The following is a 17,871-nucleotide window of genomic DNA, read 5'->3' on the forward strand; positions in this document are numbered from 1 at the left end:
ATCTGCAGGCTGAGGCACTGTCTGAAAGTGCCAGTCTCCCTCTCAGGAACCATGGAATAGAAAGTTAAGTATTTGAGGTGTTTCTGGCTGATCTCAGTCTGAGGTTCTACCATGTAACGGTACCCTGTTCCGGAGCAGGGTGTAACTCTTTGTTTCCTGGACTGTACTCCTGAAACATTAAAGGTATTCCACTGAACTCAATTCAATAAATATTCATTAAGCACCTGCTATGTGTGGCAGGCCTTATTTAAGGAACCAGGAATACAGCAATCAATAAAACAATGCTCCCTAGGACATGGAGCTTAATATTCTGGTGAGACTGAGAAACAAATAAGCAAATAAATACAGGAAAGTAGTGGGAAGTACTATTTAAAAAAGTAGGAAAAGAGGGACAGAGATTAACAGGGTGGGGAGAGTATTGTTATTTTGTATAAGACGGACAGGGAAAGGCTCTTGGATAACATGCCGTTTGATCAGATGTGGAGGAGTGAGCCACAAAGCAGAGAGGGCCTTCCAAGGTAGGTAATCACAGTGCCAGGGTACCTTCTCTCCTGGGAGGATTTGCCAGCTATGCGCAGGGTAAAAAAGAACAGCTTCTTCTAGCCCAGCTGGGTGAAAGCAGAGCCCTTTGAGAGTTTATGTTGCTTGTATGGACTCCATGCAGATTTCTGGATATTTTCCATCACAGATGAGAGTTTTATGCTGAATTTTAAATTGACCACAAATATTTAACTTCTCTGGACCACAAATGCAGTATCTTCTCTGTGGTTCAGCTGGCACCCAGTACATATTTACGAATCTCTATATGTCTGCCTGTTATTTAAATTTCTTATAGAAGTGCCAAGGTCTTTAGTTGTGCCTTACCCCTCCCACTCCGTATTGGTTGGCCTGTACCCTGATCAGGTCTAATTCTTGAGGAAGGAGGTATCTTTACAATGGGAGCATAGGGTATTTCTAGTTAAATTTTCTATTTAAAAACTACTTAAGGGTCTGTTCCAAGATCTTGTATTTGAATTACCATGTAAAAACTAAAAAAAAAAATCTGTTTCTCCACTAAAAAATAAAAAAATAAAACTTAGGACATCTATACACTTTAACTACATTAAAAAGCAAAACAAACAAACAAAAGCCAGGTGTAATGAGCCCCAAACTTCTAAATGTGTCCAATCAGCAATTACTACTAATTCCTGAAAATTATAACCAGCACTAGAGTTACAAAGAATGTGAGAAATAGTCCCTGCTCCCCAGATGGGTCGAGAAGCTAAACTGGGAAAGGGCTCTGGCTCAGGAGCACCAGCTGGGCCATCCCTAACCCCAGGGTCAGTTTCTCTTCCCCAGGGGCAAGAGAGCCATGTGGCATTTTCTTCAAATAAAGGTATTTAAAACTCTCACTCCTACCCCATTATGGATATCTGTCACTGTCTTATCTTTCTCAGTGCAGCTCACCGGGCCTCTGGGCTATGGTTCTACTCATATTCAGCCTGGGAATGGAGGGAGAAATACCAAGCTGCAGAGTTGAGACTCAATACAGAAAGACTTGAGGGATATCTTCAGGAACACTGAATTTCCTGAGTTCATAGGAAGAGTAGCAGAGCTACCGGTTATAAAGTAACAAGCCACACAGATATAAATCCATGCAAGCACATTTTAAGAACAATGCTCACTTTAATAAAATGAACAATGACTTTCAAAGTATTCAACTTGGAAGACCAGACACTCATTTTTTGAAAACTAGCATTAACTTTAATTAGAATGGCTTTAAGCACATGCTTCTAGCTATTTCTTCCACTCTTCCAGTTTTCCACTGAAATGACTGGGGAAAAATGCAGAAAGCATATATTGGTACTAGGCAACCACATACCAGAAACTATGAGGAACTTTCTACAAGACAAACTGCAGATGGGACTGGAATGAGGAAAACAGCAAGTAATGTTCAACCCTTTGTCTGCCTGGTAAGTATGTAGATGAGACCATAGCAACAGTGCCCCACTAATGCTCTTGGAGCAACTAGGACAAGAACCAAAGTGGGTTGTGGCACACTCAGAAGAGCACAATGGGATCCCACCAGGGTATCAGAAGAACCTTAGCAGCTGCTGCCTTAGATCAATTAGAGGCATACCTCTAATCTAGGCATGGGTTTGAATCACTGGATGTGTGACTTTAACTGAGGTGGTTAATCTTTTTGGGTCTCAGTTTTTTTATCTGTAACAGGGGGATAATAAGAGTACTCACCCTCAGGTAGGACTGTTATAAAGATTAAATACCAGCACATTGTAAGCTTTTAATACATAACTACCATTATCTAATATCTCACTGATATCTATAAAAATTAAGAAACTGGAGGATTGGTGAGAGAAGGAGAAAGTAGAATATCCTATACTTATGCATGGGAGATGTGCCAGAAATGACTAGTTAGTTCTCATTATTTGTTCTCTTTCTCTTCCTCTGTAATAAAAAACTTAAAAAAAAGTTTATGTGAGCCCTGGCTGGTGTGGCTCAGTGGATTGAGCACAGGCCTGCGAACCAGAGGATCGCGGTTCAATTCCCAGTCAGGGCACATGCCTGGGTTGCAGGCTGGTTCCCTGCAGGCCAACTCCCAGCAGGGGATGCACAAAAGGCAACCATACATTGATGTTTCTCTCCCTCTCTCCTTCCCCTCTAAAGACACATAAATAAATAAAGCCTTAAAAAACAAAAAACAAAAAAACCCCAAACCCAACAACTTTAAAATTCTTAAAAAAAAAAAGAGTTTATGTGTTTATTTTTAGAGAGAGGAAGGGAGAGAAAAAGAGAGGGAGAGAAACATCAATTGGTTGCCTCTTATATGTGCCCCGACCAGGGTCAGAATCCACAACCCAGGTATGTGCTCTGACTGGGAATCGAAGTGGTGACCTTTCACTTTGTGGGATGACACCCCACCAACTGAGACACACTGATCAGGCTCTAACATAGAAGACTTGATTTTAGCATTTTTTATGGCTACCTAGAATAAAAATATACCCCAGTCTATACTGCAGCTAGGTTTGCCCATATGACACAGTTTTGGCCAAGAGAATGTAGCAGAAGTATGTACAAACTTCTAGGATAGGTCCTTAAAAAGAGAGGTGTCTTTAAAGAAAAAAATTTTAAAGATTTTACTTATTTATTTTTAGAGAGATGGAAAAGGAGGGAGAAAGAGAGGGAGAGAAACATCGATCAGTAGATACGTGCACGCCCCCAACCAGACACCTGGCCTGCAACCCAGGCATGTGACTTTACTGGAAATGGAATCAGCAACCCTTTGGTTTGAAGGCTGCTACTCAATCCATTGAGCCACACCAGCCAGGGCTAAATTTTTTTTTGTAAGTTGCATTCCCTCTTTAACTGTTTCTACCCACCACAGGCTTGTACAAAGATTAAATGGCTGGCATTCCAACAGCTATCTTAGACACTGAGGGGTCCTTGGAAATAAAAGCCATGTACAGCAAAGCAACAAAAAAGAAAGAACCTCAAGTCTCTGACACCATGAGTGCCAAAACAGAAAAAAAAAAATCTCTGGGCTTGTTTCATTTGAAAGGAAAACCTATTTCTATCATATTTAAGTTACTGTTATTTGAGATTTTGTTTCTTGCACATGAACATAAACTTAACTAAAATGAGAAACTATTATAGTCTGTTTAATTTTTCTATTGGATAAGCAGAGAAAAATAATTGGAGATACTGGATTTTAACAATTAAATATAAATAAGTGGAATTAAAATGCAAAGAGTATCCAGGTGGTAGCGGCAACACCGTGAATGCAACAATATTGTGAATGTTCTGTCACAGAATCATTCACTTTACATAAATTTATGTTATATAAATTCAACTGCAATAAAAATTTTTTGGAAATATTTTATTTTATTTTTAGAGAGAGGGAAAAGAGGGAGAAAGAGAGGGAGAGAAACATTAACGTGCAGCTCCCCCTCATCCGCCCCTCACTGGTGACCTGACCCACAACCCAGGCACATGCCCCGACGGGGAATTGAACCTGCAACCCCCTAGTTCTCAGGTCCGCACTCAATCTACTGAGCTACACCAGCAAGGGCTGCAATAAAATTTTTTAAAGATGCAGTGTATATATACAATTTAGAAGAGACAGACCTAAAACAATGAAATTTTTAAAAGGAAAGGGGAATAGGCCAAAATCTGTAAAGCAAAGACAAACACCAAAACAAAATAAAAATAAAGCTGGATTCAAGACAAAAGTGAACTGAGCCCCGGCTGGTGTAGCTCAGTGGATTGAGCGTGGGCCTGTGAACCACACAATCGCAGTTCGATTCCCAGTCAGGGCACATGCCTGGGTTGCAGGCCAGTTCCCAGCAGGGGACACACTAGAGGCAACCATACATTGATGCTTCTCTCCCTCTCTCCTTACCTTCCCCTTTAAAGATAAATAAATAAAAAATATTTTTTAAAAAGTAAACTGAAATGAAAATATAGGAAAAAATCCCTTGAAAAACAAATTGACAAAAACTATAGTGGCACACTAATACCACTTTCACCCTTTAACATATCAAGCAGGTAAAAATAATGGTAACACAGACTATTAGAATACTGTAATTATTCAATACCTATGTGCTGAATTTCTATTCTAAAAATATTCTCAAAATTCATTCAGCATCTTTTACATTTATTTTTTAAAGTATATTTATTTATTATGCTATTACAGTTGTCCCAATTTTTTCTCCCCTTCATCCCCCTGCACCCTGTACATCCCCAACCTCCAGCATTACCCACCCTCTCAGTTCATGTCCATGGGTTGTACATATTAACTTCTTTGGCTTCTACATTTCCTATACTATCCTTAACCTCCCCTATTTTTTAAAATTATATTTTACTGATTATGCTATTACAGTCTTCCTGATTTTTCCTCATTTCCTACCCTCCACCCAGCACCCCCCACTCACTCAGGCAATCCCCCCACCAGTGTTCATGACCATGGGTCATGCATGTAAGTTCTTTGGCTACTCCATTTCCTATACTGTAATTTACACCCTCATGGCTATTCTGTAACTACCTATTGGCACTTCTTTTTTTTTTTTTAATTTATTTTATTCATTTATCTTTAGAGGGGAAGGGAAGAAGACAGGGAGAGAAATATCAATGTATGGTTGTCTCTAGTGTCTCTAGGTTGTCTCTCATTCTGTTCCGGTTGGATGTTTATTTCTTCCTTCTGGTCCAAATTGTTGATTAGAGTCTCAGTTTCGTTCCCTTCACTGTTAGTTCCCCTTATATTTTTCTTTGTTTCACTTCATATAGCCTTCCTTTATTTCTTCCCTCATTTCATGACCCTACTCAACCAATTCTGTGACCATCCTGATTATCAGTGTTTTGAACTCTGCATCTGATAGGCTGGCTATCTCCTCCTCACTTAGTTCTTTTTTTGGAGTTTTGATCTGTTCTTTCATTTAAGCCATATTTCTTTGTCTAGGTGCACCTGTTACATTGTAAGGGGCAGAGCCTTAGGTATTTGCCTGGGTGGGGCAACCCACATTGCTGCACTGTGGTCTGTCTGTGGGGAAGTGGTCAGAGAGGGAACAATGTTGCTTGCTGGGCTTTTGCTCCACTTTTTGTCACTTCCCTCACTTCCCATAAGTGGATTGTGTTTTTCAGGTGCTGATTCCCAGGTGGTGGGCCTGTATACTCAAGGACCCCATGGGCCTCTCCAACAGTGTCTTCTGTGAGACTGGGAGTTTCTCCTGTTGCTACAACACCAACAGGACTTTATAGCCAGAGGTTTTGAGTCTTTAGTTTTTTTGAGCTGAAACCCTGGGTTTTGCAATCTGTTGCTCCCCAGTTGTTCCTCCTGGCTTATCTGTGCATGAATGTGGGAGAGCCCAATCTGCCACCCCTGCCTTGCTGCCTGTCCCCAACACACTCTGCTGCCTTGATGCGTGTCCTCTCTACCTGGCTGCCTGTCTCCGCCCCTCCTACCAGTCTGGATGAATAGTTCTTTATCTCCTTGGTTGTTGGAGTCCCACGTAGTTTGATTTTCTTGCAGTTCTGGTTGTTTTTTGGTATTTAAATTGGTTGTTATCCTCCTTTTGGTTGTGTGAAGAAGTGAAGCATTTCTACCTATGCCTCTATCATGAATGGAATTCGATAAAAGTCTCTACATCTTTTACATTTAATTTAAAAGATTTACATCTTTTACATTCTGTAACTTTTACAGGTTACAGAATTAAATATCCCAAAGTAGAAAATAATAAAAAACAGTTTAAGAAATTTAACCTAAAAAAACCTGCCACCAAATAACTTTACAGTTAAAGAGAAAAGTCAAAATGACCAAGACCATATAGAATACAATCATTAGAATAATATACATATAGCCCTGGCTGATGTAGCTGAGTGGATAAAGCTCCAGCCTGCAAATTAAAAGGTTACCTGTCTGATTCCCAGTCAGTGCACATGCCTGTGCTGTGGGCCAGGGCCCGGGTTGGGGGCGAATCTGAGGCAAGCAACTGATGTTTCTCTCACACAGTGGTGTTTCTCTCCCTCTCTTTCTTGCTCTCTTTTCCTCTCTCTAAATGGATTAGAATGTGGCCAAAGTATTAACAATGGCATATTTAAAGCCATAAAACTTTTAAGTACATTTAATCAAGAACAAATAAACATAGAAGATCCAACAGAAATAGAACAAGCTTAAGAAAAACAAAAAATAAGTATAAAAATAAAAATAATTTATTAAACAATAAATATAAGAGCCAGTTTTTGAAAACTAAAATATGAAAGTTGCTAACAAATTTAAGAAAATATCAAAAACCATAAAATTGAAATGAGAAATACACTAGGACAAAACCCCCTTCCTCAGGTCCTCTTCCGCAGCACTAGCATGGCTGAGCCTAACTGTTTTATGAGTCTTTATCTTCAGGACTAGAAAATTACTGGAAGCCCCGAAGGCTCAGAAGCTCACAGATAGAATAGTCCATACTGGACCACAACAACCACTGACCAATGCACCCAAAAATAACATCGAAACAAGCTGCAGCCTAACTGAAACACCCTGCTCTACAATCACCCCGTTACCTGATAAAAACTCAAAAACCTAACCCCTCAGTGCTGCTGCGGGTGCATTTCTCCAGACCTAGGCCTTTCCCCACTTTGGGAAAGTAAAAATAAAACCTTTACTTTCTGCACTTTCTTTTCTTTGGGACTGTTTTCACAGCCCGCGTTACCAACCACCCTAACAGAACGGGAAGTAGATATAATAATATATCCCTAATTTTTAGTTAGTTAAAAATTTAAAAAATGTGATGTTTTTAGAGAAATGAATGACTTTCTGGGTAAGTTAACATAAGTGACACAGGAAATGATGGAAATGTTTCATGTCATGATTGTGGTGGTGTTTATACTACTGTATATTTTTGTCAAAACTTAACCAATTGGACACTTAAAATTGATGAATTATTTATATGTATTCATTATTATGTCTCAATAATTCTACCTGAAAAGTTTGACACAAGAGCTACAAATTTTTAAAAGACTAATAATAAGAGAAGAAATGGAAAAATGAGGTGCCAACGTTTTTCTTTCCAGAGATGCCTTTATAGGTGAGTTCCTTCAGATCATTCATATATTTGGTCAATGAATATTAATTAGTGGTATGGGGGGAGGGGTTTATTCTCCAGAACAGTTCTAAACACTGGGAATTAATACAGTAAATAAAAACAAGGTTTTTACAGTCTCGTGGGAAAAAAATAAATAAGCAAACAAAACAAAAGAACCAACTGTCAGGTGATGATTAAGTTTTAAGAAGAAAACCTAAGTACAGTAAGAGGGCAGAGAGTGCCTGGGGCAGAGTGCTTGCTTCTACGGCCCGCCGGTAAAGAATCTCTGATAAGGATGACTCAACATCTGAAGAACATTTCTGAAAGTAAATGCTGGTGGGGTAATACTGAATGTGGCAGAATAGAAGTGTAAAGGTCTAGAGACATAAAGTGTTTGGCAGGACCAAAGAATGAGTAGGCTTGTTTGGCTAGTGAACAGGACAGTGGCAAGAGATGAGGTCAGGGCTTAATATTTTTTTTTCTGAGTGAGAGAGGAATCCTTTCTCAGGGGTGTCCAAACGTCTGGTGTCTCTGGGCCACAATAGAAGAGTAGCCTCAAGCCACACATTAAATACATAAACACTAACAAAAACTCATGAGCAAAAAGGAGAAGGTTTTAAGCAAATTTACAATTCTGTATTAGGCTGCATTCATAGCCATCCTTGGTCACATGAGGCCTGCCTACAGGTTGTGGGGTGGATACCCCTCCAGAGTCTAAAGAAACTTAGAACAGTGGTGTTAAATAACCCAATACACATCCTAAAAGATCACTTTAGCTGCTGTCTTAAAATTAGATTGAAGGGGGGCAAACAATCAGAACAAGGCTACAGCCATAGTCCAAGCAAGAGAAAGTAACACTGGATGAAGGTGGTGCTAGTGAAAATGGGGACATGGCTGGATTCCAGATACATTTCAAAGGTAGAGAGTTATGATGGTTGAGACACTAAAGGTAGACTATGAGCAAGAGTCAGCAATGATTCTTTTTTTTATATATTTTTTTAAATTTTATTTATTTATCTTTTAGAGGGGAAGGGAAGGAGAGAGGGAGAGAGATATCAGTGTATGGTTGCCGCTGTCGGGGACACACAATGTATCGTGTGCCCCCTGCCAGGAATTGGCAGACAACCCAAGCATGTGCCCTGACTGGGAATTGAACTGCGATCCTCTGGTTCGCAAGCAATGATTCTTAAGTAACATATACTTTCCAGGCCACAAAAAGGAAAAGCTGCTTCTCATTTCAAAAAACAAAGTCAGCACACCCTAATATTCAAATACCCAAGAGCAGGGTAGGAGGAACGGCAGAAAGAAAAGAGAGGCCAAACCCACTATGAAAATGGATGTAAACATTCTAAGTAAAATAACAGCAAATCAAATTTGCCAGACCATTAAAATACAACTATACTGACTCTAAATAGGGTTTTATTCTACTAAGAAAAGAAAAAGTCAAGTTTAAAAATTGTATTATCTTATCATAAATTAAAGAATAAATGATTTTAACAGTTGCTGAAAGGCATTTGTTAAAACTTGAACAAACTTTTTATTCTAGGCAGACACTCAGTAAACCAAAATAAAAAGACAATTCCTTAATATCTAGGTCTTTTAAAACAATAGAAACATTATAGAAATGTTTAAAACACTGAAGTACTCCTATTAAAATAAACAAGAAAAAATTTCTTTCAGCATTATTTAATGTTTCTAAAAGCTTTAGTCAAAGCAATGAGGTAGAAATTAAAAGATAGATGACAACTGAAAAAGATTTCATTTGCTGTATTTGAAATAAATAAACTCAGAAAATCAAAAGCAATCAGCTAGAAAAAAAAGAATTCATAAGAGAGTTTGATGTGATGGCTGGATATAAATACGTAAGTTAGCCTTTCCCAAGTATTATTTTGAAGCTGTAATGGAAAAACATCCCATTAATTATAGAAAGAAAATTAATGAAAAACTGTGATAGACATAAAAGAACTGATATGCAGAGAACACTGTTTGAATAAAAAAAAAACCCTTTGACAATGTTAAATTTTTTCAAAGAAATTGTGAATATCCAATTAAAAATGCCATAAGAAATGGTTACTTCTGCAGCCCATATACTAAAACTGCAATGCCACAGATAAGATTAGCATGGTTCTGTGAAAAACTGACATACAAATTCCTAAGTGTCCCATATTTTTTATTGTATATTTGAGAATTACTAAGAGAGTAGAACTTGAAAATCCTCATCACAATAACAAAAAAAATTGCAATTTTATGGTGATAGTTAACTAGACTTGTAGTGGTGATCATTTTGGAATATATACCTAAATCAAATCATGTTTTATACCAGAAACTTAACTATCAAATTATATTTCAGTATCTCAAAACACACCTTGAGGATTTCTTTTTGAGGGTGGGGGGAGTTTAAAGGGACTTAAAATTAATCTGAAGTTTGCATAATGCATCAATAGGTAGGAAAAGGCAATGCTATACTACCATCAAATATATAAAGGGGTATGTATAAACTGACCTCACTAGTATTAAAGCATATTATAAAGCTATAGTAACTAAAATAGTAAAGTTATGTTTCAAGAATAAACAAATATAAGAAAATAAAAAATAAGTTATATCTTTACTTCATATCAATTCAGCAAAGTAAATTTCAGATGAAAGTTTTAATAACTTTCAAAAAGTAAAAAAGTGAGAAAATAGAATTACTCATTTGACTTTATGTAAGGAAGGCTTTTCTAAGCATAAAAACAAATATAAATACAAAGATAATTCCATAGACAATTAGTCTATGGAAGGTAAGTGACAAATTGTCTAAAATATTTTTCATATAAATGATTGGAAAAGAGATAAAACTCTTGCAAGAAAGACCTTTAAAGTATATATGTATATACATATACATACATATGTACGTATGTATATGTATATGTATATGTATATGTATATGTATATGTATATGTATATATATTACAATAGCCCTGACTGGTGTGGCTCAGTGGACTGAGTGTTGGCCTGCAAACCAAAGGGTAACCAGTTCGATTCCCAACCAGCGCACATGCCTGGGTTGCAGGCCAGGTCCCTAGTAGGGGGCATGTGAGAGGCAAGCATACATTGATGGTTTTCTCCCTCTCTTTCTCCCTTCCTTCTATCCTCTCTAGAAATAAATTAAAATCTTAAAAAAAATTAGAGCAGAAATGAATGAAACAGAGAATAAAAAGACTATCCCTCCAAAAATATATACAATAAAGAACTGGTTCTTTGTAAAGATTAGTAAAACTGACAAACTCATGGCTAGATTCACTAAGGAAAAAAACAGTGAAGATTCCTATAAACAAAATCAGAACTAAAAGTAGTTACCACAGACATCACAGATAAACAAAGAATCACACTAGAATATTATGAAAGACTATATGCTGCTAAATTCAATAACCTAGAAGAAATGGATAAGTTCTTAGAAATATATAACCTTTCTAGACTAAATCATGAAGAAGTGGAAAATCTAAATAGACCAATTAGCAGCAAGGAAACTGAAACAAACATCAACACAGCCCCCCACCAAAAAAGTCCAAGACCAGATGGCTTCACCAGTGAATTCTACAAAACATTAAAATAAGATTTTAAACTTATCCTTGTCAAACTCTTCCATAAACGTGAGGAAAAGGCAAGACTTCCTAACACATTTTAGGAAGCCAACATAACCTTGATATCAAAACCTGGCAAGGATAACACACACAAAAAAGAAAACTACAGATCAATATCTCTGATGAACAGATATGTAAAAATCCTGAACAAAATACTTGCAAATCAAATACAACAGTATATTTCAAAAGACACTGGCCCTGGCTGGTGTAGCTCAGTGGATTGAGCGTGGGCCTGCGAACCACACGATCGCGGTTCGATTTCCAGTCGGGGCACATGCTTGGGTTGCGGGCCAGTTCCCAGCAGGGGACTCACGGGAGGCAACCGTACATTGATATTTCTCTCTTTCTCTCCTTCCCTTCCCCTCTAAAGATAAATAAATAAAATCTTAAAAAAAAAGACATTGCATTTTGCCATGTATAATGTGCACTCTTTGCCCAAATTTTTGAAGGAAAAATGAGGATGCGCATTATAAATGGATAGTACCTGAAATACCTTGTCTGTTCTTGTGTTTTGTAATTCTTTGTTACATAACATTTCTAGTGTCATAATATGTTAAAAAATAAATAATATAAAAAACAGGTATCTAAATATAAATAAATAGAAAATTGAATTAAAAATTATTTTTTGTTTAAGTACATTTTATTGATTGTACTATTGCAGTTGTCCCATTTTCTATCTCCTCTTTATTCCCCTCCACTCAGCATCACCCTCCGCCAGCATTTTCCACCTTAGTTCATGTTCATGGGTCCTACATTTGAGTTCTTTGGCTTCTCCATTTCCCATACTATTCTTAACCTCTCCCTGTCTATTTTCTACCTACAATTTATACTTCTTATTCCCTGTGCTTTTCCCTCCATTCTCCCCACTCCCTGCTGATAACCCTACATGTGATCTCCATTTTTGTGATTCTGTTCCTGTTCTAGTTGTTGGCTTATTCTTTTTTTTAGGTCCAGTTGTTAATAGTAGTGAGTTTGTCATTTTACTGTTCATATATTTTTTTATCAATTTCTTTTCCTTAGATAAGTCCCTTCAATATTTCATATAATAAGGGCATGGTGATGATGAACTCCTTTAACTTGACCTTATCTAGGAAGCACTTTATCTGCCCTTCCTTTCTAAGTGATAGCTTTACTGGATAGAGCAATCTTGGATGTAAGTCCTTGCCTTTCATGACTTGGAATACTTTTTTCCAGTCCCTTCTTGCCTATAAGGTTTCTTTTGAGAAATCAGCTGATAGTCTGATGGGGCCTCCTTTGTAGGTGACTGTCCCCTTATCTCTTGCTGCTTCTAGAATTCTCTCCTTCATTTTAATCTTAGGTAATGTAATTATGATGTGCCTTGGTGTGTTCCTTCTTGGGTCCAACTTCTTTGGGACTCTCTGAGCTGCCTGGACTTCCTGGAAGTCTATTTCCTATGCCAGACTGGGGAAGTTCTCCTTCACTATTTTTTCAAGTAAGTTTTCAATTTCTCGCTTTTCCTATTCTCCTTCTGGCACCCCTAGGATTTGGATGTTGGAGCATTTAAATTAGACCTGGAGGTTCCTCAGCCTCTCCTCATTTCTTTTTGAATTCTCATTTCTTCATTCTGTTCTGGTTGAATGTTTATTTCTTCCTTCTGGTCCAAATTGTTGATTTGAGTCCTGGTTACCTTCCCTTCACTGTTGGTTCCCTGTATAATTTTCTTTATTTCACTTTGCATACCCTTCACTTCTTCCTCCATTTTGTGACCTTACTTAACAATTTCTGTGAGCATCCTGATTACCAGTGTTTGGAACTGTGCATCTGATAGCTTGGTTACTTCTTTATTGCTTAGTTCTTTTATCAGACTTTCGATCCGTTCTTTTATTTGGGCCATATTTCTTTGTCTCGGTGCATCTGTTATGTTATAAGGGGTGGAGCCTAGGGTATTTGCCAGGGCAGGGCAACCCACGTCACTGTGTTGTGGTGTGGTCTAGATGAATGTTTCTTCTTTAACTCCTTAATTGTCAGATTTCTATACAGTTCATTTCCTGTCACTTCTGGTTATGTTTTCTTTTTAAATTTGTTGTTTTCCTTCTTTTGGTTGTGTGAGGAAGCAAAGCATATTTACCTACACCTCCATCCTAGCTGCAGCAGTGTCCTGAATTAAAATATTAAAATGGGACCTCCAGCCAAGATGGAGGCATAGGTAGACACACTGAACCTCCTCCTACAACCAAAATAAGGACAGCAACAATTTAGAAACAAAATAACAACCAGAACTGACAGAAAATTGAACTGTATGGAAGTCTGACAACCAAGGAGTTAAAATAGACACATTCACCCAAACTGGTAGGAGGGGCAGAGTCGGGTGGCTGGGTGGAGAGGGGTCCCGGCAAAAAAGCGGTGGCACTGGGCAGCAGCTGACAAACCCCAGGCGTGCAAGTTGGCGGTGGGCTAATCCTGGGTGCGCAGGCACCGGGTAGACCCAGCAAAGGCGGTGACTGTGAAGCTGGGCACAGTGCGCAAGGAGGCTGGCTGACCAGGTAGTCACACATTCACACGCAGATAAACCAGGTCACAAAACTGGGGAGCGAGACAGACCTCACAACCCAGGGTCCCAGCGCCGGGAAATAAAACCTCAAAACACTGACTGAAAACACCTGTGGGGGTTGAGGTGCAGGGAGTGACTCCTAGCCTCCCAGGAGAGTATGTGGAAGAGACCCAAAGGTCCTAGAACGTACACAAGCCCATCCACATGGGAATCAGCACCAGAAAGGCCCAGTTTGCCTGAAGGAAGTGCGAAGAGACTGAAATCTGACAGAGAGCAGAGCAAGCACCATTGTTCCCTCTCTGACCCCGCCCCCACATACAGTGTCACAACTCAGCAATGTGGGTTACCTCACCCTGGTAAACACCTAGGGCTTTGCCCCTCATAAGTAACAGGCGACAAGGCAAAAAAACATGGCCCAAACGGAAGAACAGATCAAAGCTCCAGAGCAAATACAACTAAATGACAAAGAGATAGCCAACGAATCAGATGCACAGTTCAAAGCACTGGTGATCAAGATGTTCACAGAATTGGTTGAATTTGGTTGCAAATTAGATGAAAAAATGAAGGCTACCCTTAGTGAAATGAAGAAAATGCACAGGGAACCAATAGCGATGGGAAGGAAACTGGGACTCAAATCAATGGAGTGGACCAGAAGGAAGAAAGAAACAACCAAATAGAAAAGGAAGAAACAAGAATTCAAAAAAATGAGGAGAGGCTTAGGAATCTCCAGGACATCTTTAAATGTTCCAACATCTGAATTATAGGGGTACCAGAAGGGGAAGAGGAAGAGCAACAAGTGGAAAACTTATTTCAACAAATAATAAAGGAGAACTTCCCCAATCTGGTAAAGGAAATAAACGTCCAGGAAATCCAGGAAGCTCAGAGAGTCCCAAAGAAGTTGGACCCAAGGAGGAACACAGCAGAGCACATCATAATTACATTAGCCAAGATTAAAATGAAGGAAAGAATTCTAGAAGCAGCAAGAGATAAGGGACAGTCACCTACAAAGGAGTCCCCATCAGACTGTCAGTGGATTTCTCAAAAGAGACCTTACAGGCAAGAAGGGGCTGGAAAGAAGTATGCCAAGTCATGAAATACAAGGACCTACATTCAAGATTGCTCTATGCAGCAAAGCTTTCATTTAGAATGGAAGGGCAGATAAAGTTCTTCCTAGATAAGATGAAGTTAAAGGAGTTCACCACCACTAAGTCTTTATTTGATGAAATGTTAAAAGGACTTATCTAAGAAAAAGAAGATAAAAAATATGTACAGTAAAATGAAAGCAAACTCACAATGATTAACAACCACGCCTAAAACAAAAACAGAAAGAAACTACGCAAACAACTAGACCAGGAACGGAGCCACAGAAACGGAGATCAGCCCTGACTGGTGTAGCTCAGTGGACTGAGCATGGGCCTGTGAAGCAAAGGGTTGCCGGTTCCATTCCCAGTCAGGACACATGTCTGGGTTGCAGGCTAGGTCCCCAGTAGGGGACACATGAGAGGCAACCAGACATTAATCTTTCTCTCTCACTCTTTCTCCTTCCCTTCCCCCATCTCTAAAAATAAATAAATAAAATATTAAAAAAGAAATGGAGATCACATGGTGGGTTAGCAACAGGGGAGCGGGAGGAGGAGAGAGGGGGGAAGGTACAGAGAATAAGTAGCATAGATGGTAGGTAGAAAATAGATGGGGGGAAGGCAAGACTAGTATGGGAAATGCAGAAGCTAAAGAACTTATGACACATGGACATGAACTAAAGGCGGAGAATGTGGGTGGGAGAGTGGGTGCAGGGTGGAGGGGAATGAAAGGAGGGAAATGGGATAACTGTAATAGCATAATCAAAATATATTGAACAAAAAGAAAAAATAAAAATGATTTTTTTCTATGAATGTTTGGGCCATAATGTGCATGTACATTATACATGGGAATGAATTATACATGGCAAAATATGGTATATGAAGATCAAGCGGAGTTCATTCCAGGGGCACAGGCTGGTTAAACAATGGAAATTGGTCGATATAACACATTACATTAACAAAAGAAAAATGACATGATCTTATCAATCGATGAAGAAATAGCATTTAATAAGATACAATATACATTTATGATTAAAACACTTAATAAAATGGGTATAGAAAGAAAATACCTCCATGTAAGAAAGGCCATATATGACAAACCCTAAGCCAATATCATACTCAACTGCAAAAGACTAAAAGCTTTTCCTCCTCAATCAAGAACAAGACAAGGATGCCCACTCTTACCATTCTTATTCAACATAGTCCTGGAAGTCCTAGCCAGAGCAATAAGGCAAGAGAAAGAAATAAAAGGCATCCAAATTGGGAATAAAGAAGAAAAAGTATCACTTTTTGCATATGACATGATTCTGTATATAGAAAACCTTAAAAACACCACTGAAAATGTATTAAAAACAATAAACTAATAGAGTAAATTTGCAGGATACAAAAATCAATATACAAAAATTCAATGCTTTCCTGTATAGTAGCCACAAAACTTCAGAAAAATAAACTTAAAAAACTCCATTTGCAATTGCAGCCAAAAGAATAAAATACCTAGGAATAAACTTAACAAGGATGTGAAAGATCGATATACTGAAAACCATAAAGCATTATTAAAAGAGACAGAAAAAGACTTAATGAAATAACGATATTCTGTGTTCATGGAGTGGAAGAATCAACATAGTTAAAATGGTCATATTATCCAAAGCAATATACATATTTAATGAAATCCCCTTCAAAATCCCAATGTCATTTTTTAAAAAAAAAAAAAAAAAAAAGAACAAAAAAATCATCAGATTAACATGGAACCATGAGAGAAATGAAAGACTTTCACCCAAGATGGAGGCATGGGTGGATACACTGTGCCTCCTTGCATGACCTAAAGAAGGATGAGAGATTTAAAAACAAAAAACAATCAGAACTGCCAGAAAATTGAACTGTATGGGAGTCTGACAACCAAAAAGTTAAAGAGGGAACATTCATCCAGACCAGCAGGAGGGTCGGAGATGGGTAGCCAGGGCAGAGAGGGCTTGTGAAAAGGCAGCTGGAGGAATGGGCAATTCCACATTGTGTGCAGATAAACTGGGAGGAACTGGGGAAATAAAGCCTTGAAACCTCTTGCTGTAAAAATCTGTGGGAGCAGGAGAAACTCCCAGCCTCAGAGGAAAGTTCATTGGAGAGACCTGCAGGGTCCTAGAACGTACACAAAACCACCCACCCTGCAATCAGCACCAAAAGGGTCCAATTTGCTGGTGGGTAACAGAGGAAGTGACTGAAAGGCGGAAGAGAGATGAGCAAGAACCATTGTTTGCTCTTTGACCCCTCCCCCACCCCAAAGCAGGAACATGGGTTGCCCTGCCCTACTGAACACCTAAGGCTCTGCCCCTTACTATGCAACAGGTGTGCTGAGACAAAGAAGTATGGCCCAAATAAAAGAACAGATCACAGCTCCAGAAAAAATACAACTAAACGACGACGAAGAGATAACCAATCAGATGCACAGTTCAAAATACTGGTAATCAGGATGCTCACAGAAATAGTTGGGTACAGTCACAAAATAAAGGATAGAGTTGAAGGTTTTGCAAAGTGAAATGAAGAGAAATGTACAAGGAACCAATAGTGAAGGGAAGGAAACCGGGACTCAAATCAATGGTTTGGACTAGAATGGAGAAATAAACATTCAACTGGAACAGAATGAAGAAACAAGAATTCAAAAAGAAATGAAGAGAGGCTGAGGAACCTCCAGGACTAATTTAAACTCTCCAACATCAGAATCAGGGGTGCCAGAAGGAGAAGAGAAAGAGCAAGAAATTAGAAAACTTATTTGAAAAAAATAGTGAAGGAGAACTTGTTCAATCTGGCATAGGAAATAGACTTCCAGGAAGTCCAGGAAGCTCAGAGAGTCCCAAATGAGTTGGAACCAAGGAAGTAAACATCAAAACCCATCATAATTATATTAGTCAAGATTAAAGAGAAGGAGAGAATCTTGAAAGCAGCAAGAGAAAAGGAGACAGTTACCTACATAGGAGTTCCCATAAGACTATCAGCTAGCTGATTTATCAATAGAAACCTTACAGGCAAGAAGAGACTGGAAAGAAGTATTCCAAGTCATGAAAGGCAAGGACTTACATCTCATAACACTGTATCCA

General features: G+C 38.6%; 1 protein-coding gene and 1 non-coding gene across 4 annotated transcripts in view; one reads left to right on the forward strand and one right to left on the reverse strand.

Annotated features, from left to right (window-relative positions):
• Positions 1 to 17,871, reverse strand: part of SMG6 (SMG6 nonsense mediated mRNA decay factor) — a 235,905-nt gene that overhangs the window by 39,703 nt on the left and 178,331 nt on the right. The gene's annotated exons all lie outside the window — the stretch shown is intronic.
• On the forward strand, positions 9,637 to 9,739 carry LOC119003850 (U6 spliceosomal RNA). Its single transcript, XR_005070052.1, has one exon. It is a non-coding gene; the product is annotated as a U6 spliceosomal RNA (small nuclear RNA).

Source organism: Sturnira hondurensis, unplaced genomic scaffold (assembly GCF_014824575.4).
Source record: "Sturnira hondurensis isolate 20B ecotype Veracruz unplaced genomic scaffold, ASM1482457v3 Scaffold0018728, whole genome shotgun sequence".
NCBI classification, from domain to species: domain Eukaryota; kingdom Metazoa; phylum Chordata; class Mammalia; order Chiroptera; family Phyllostomidae; genus Sturnira; species Sturnira hondurensis.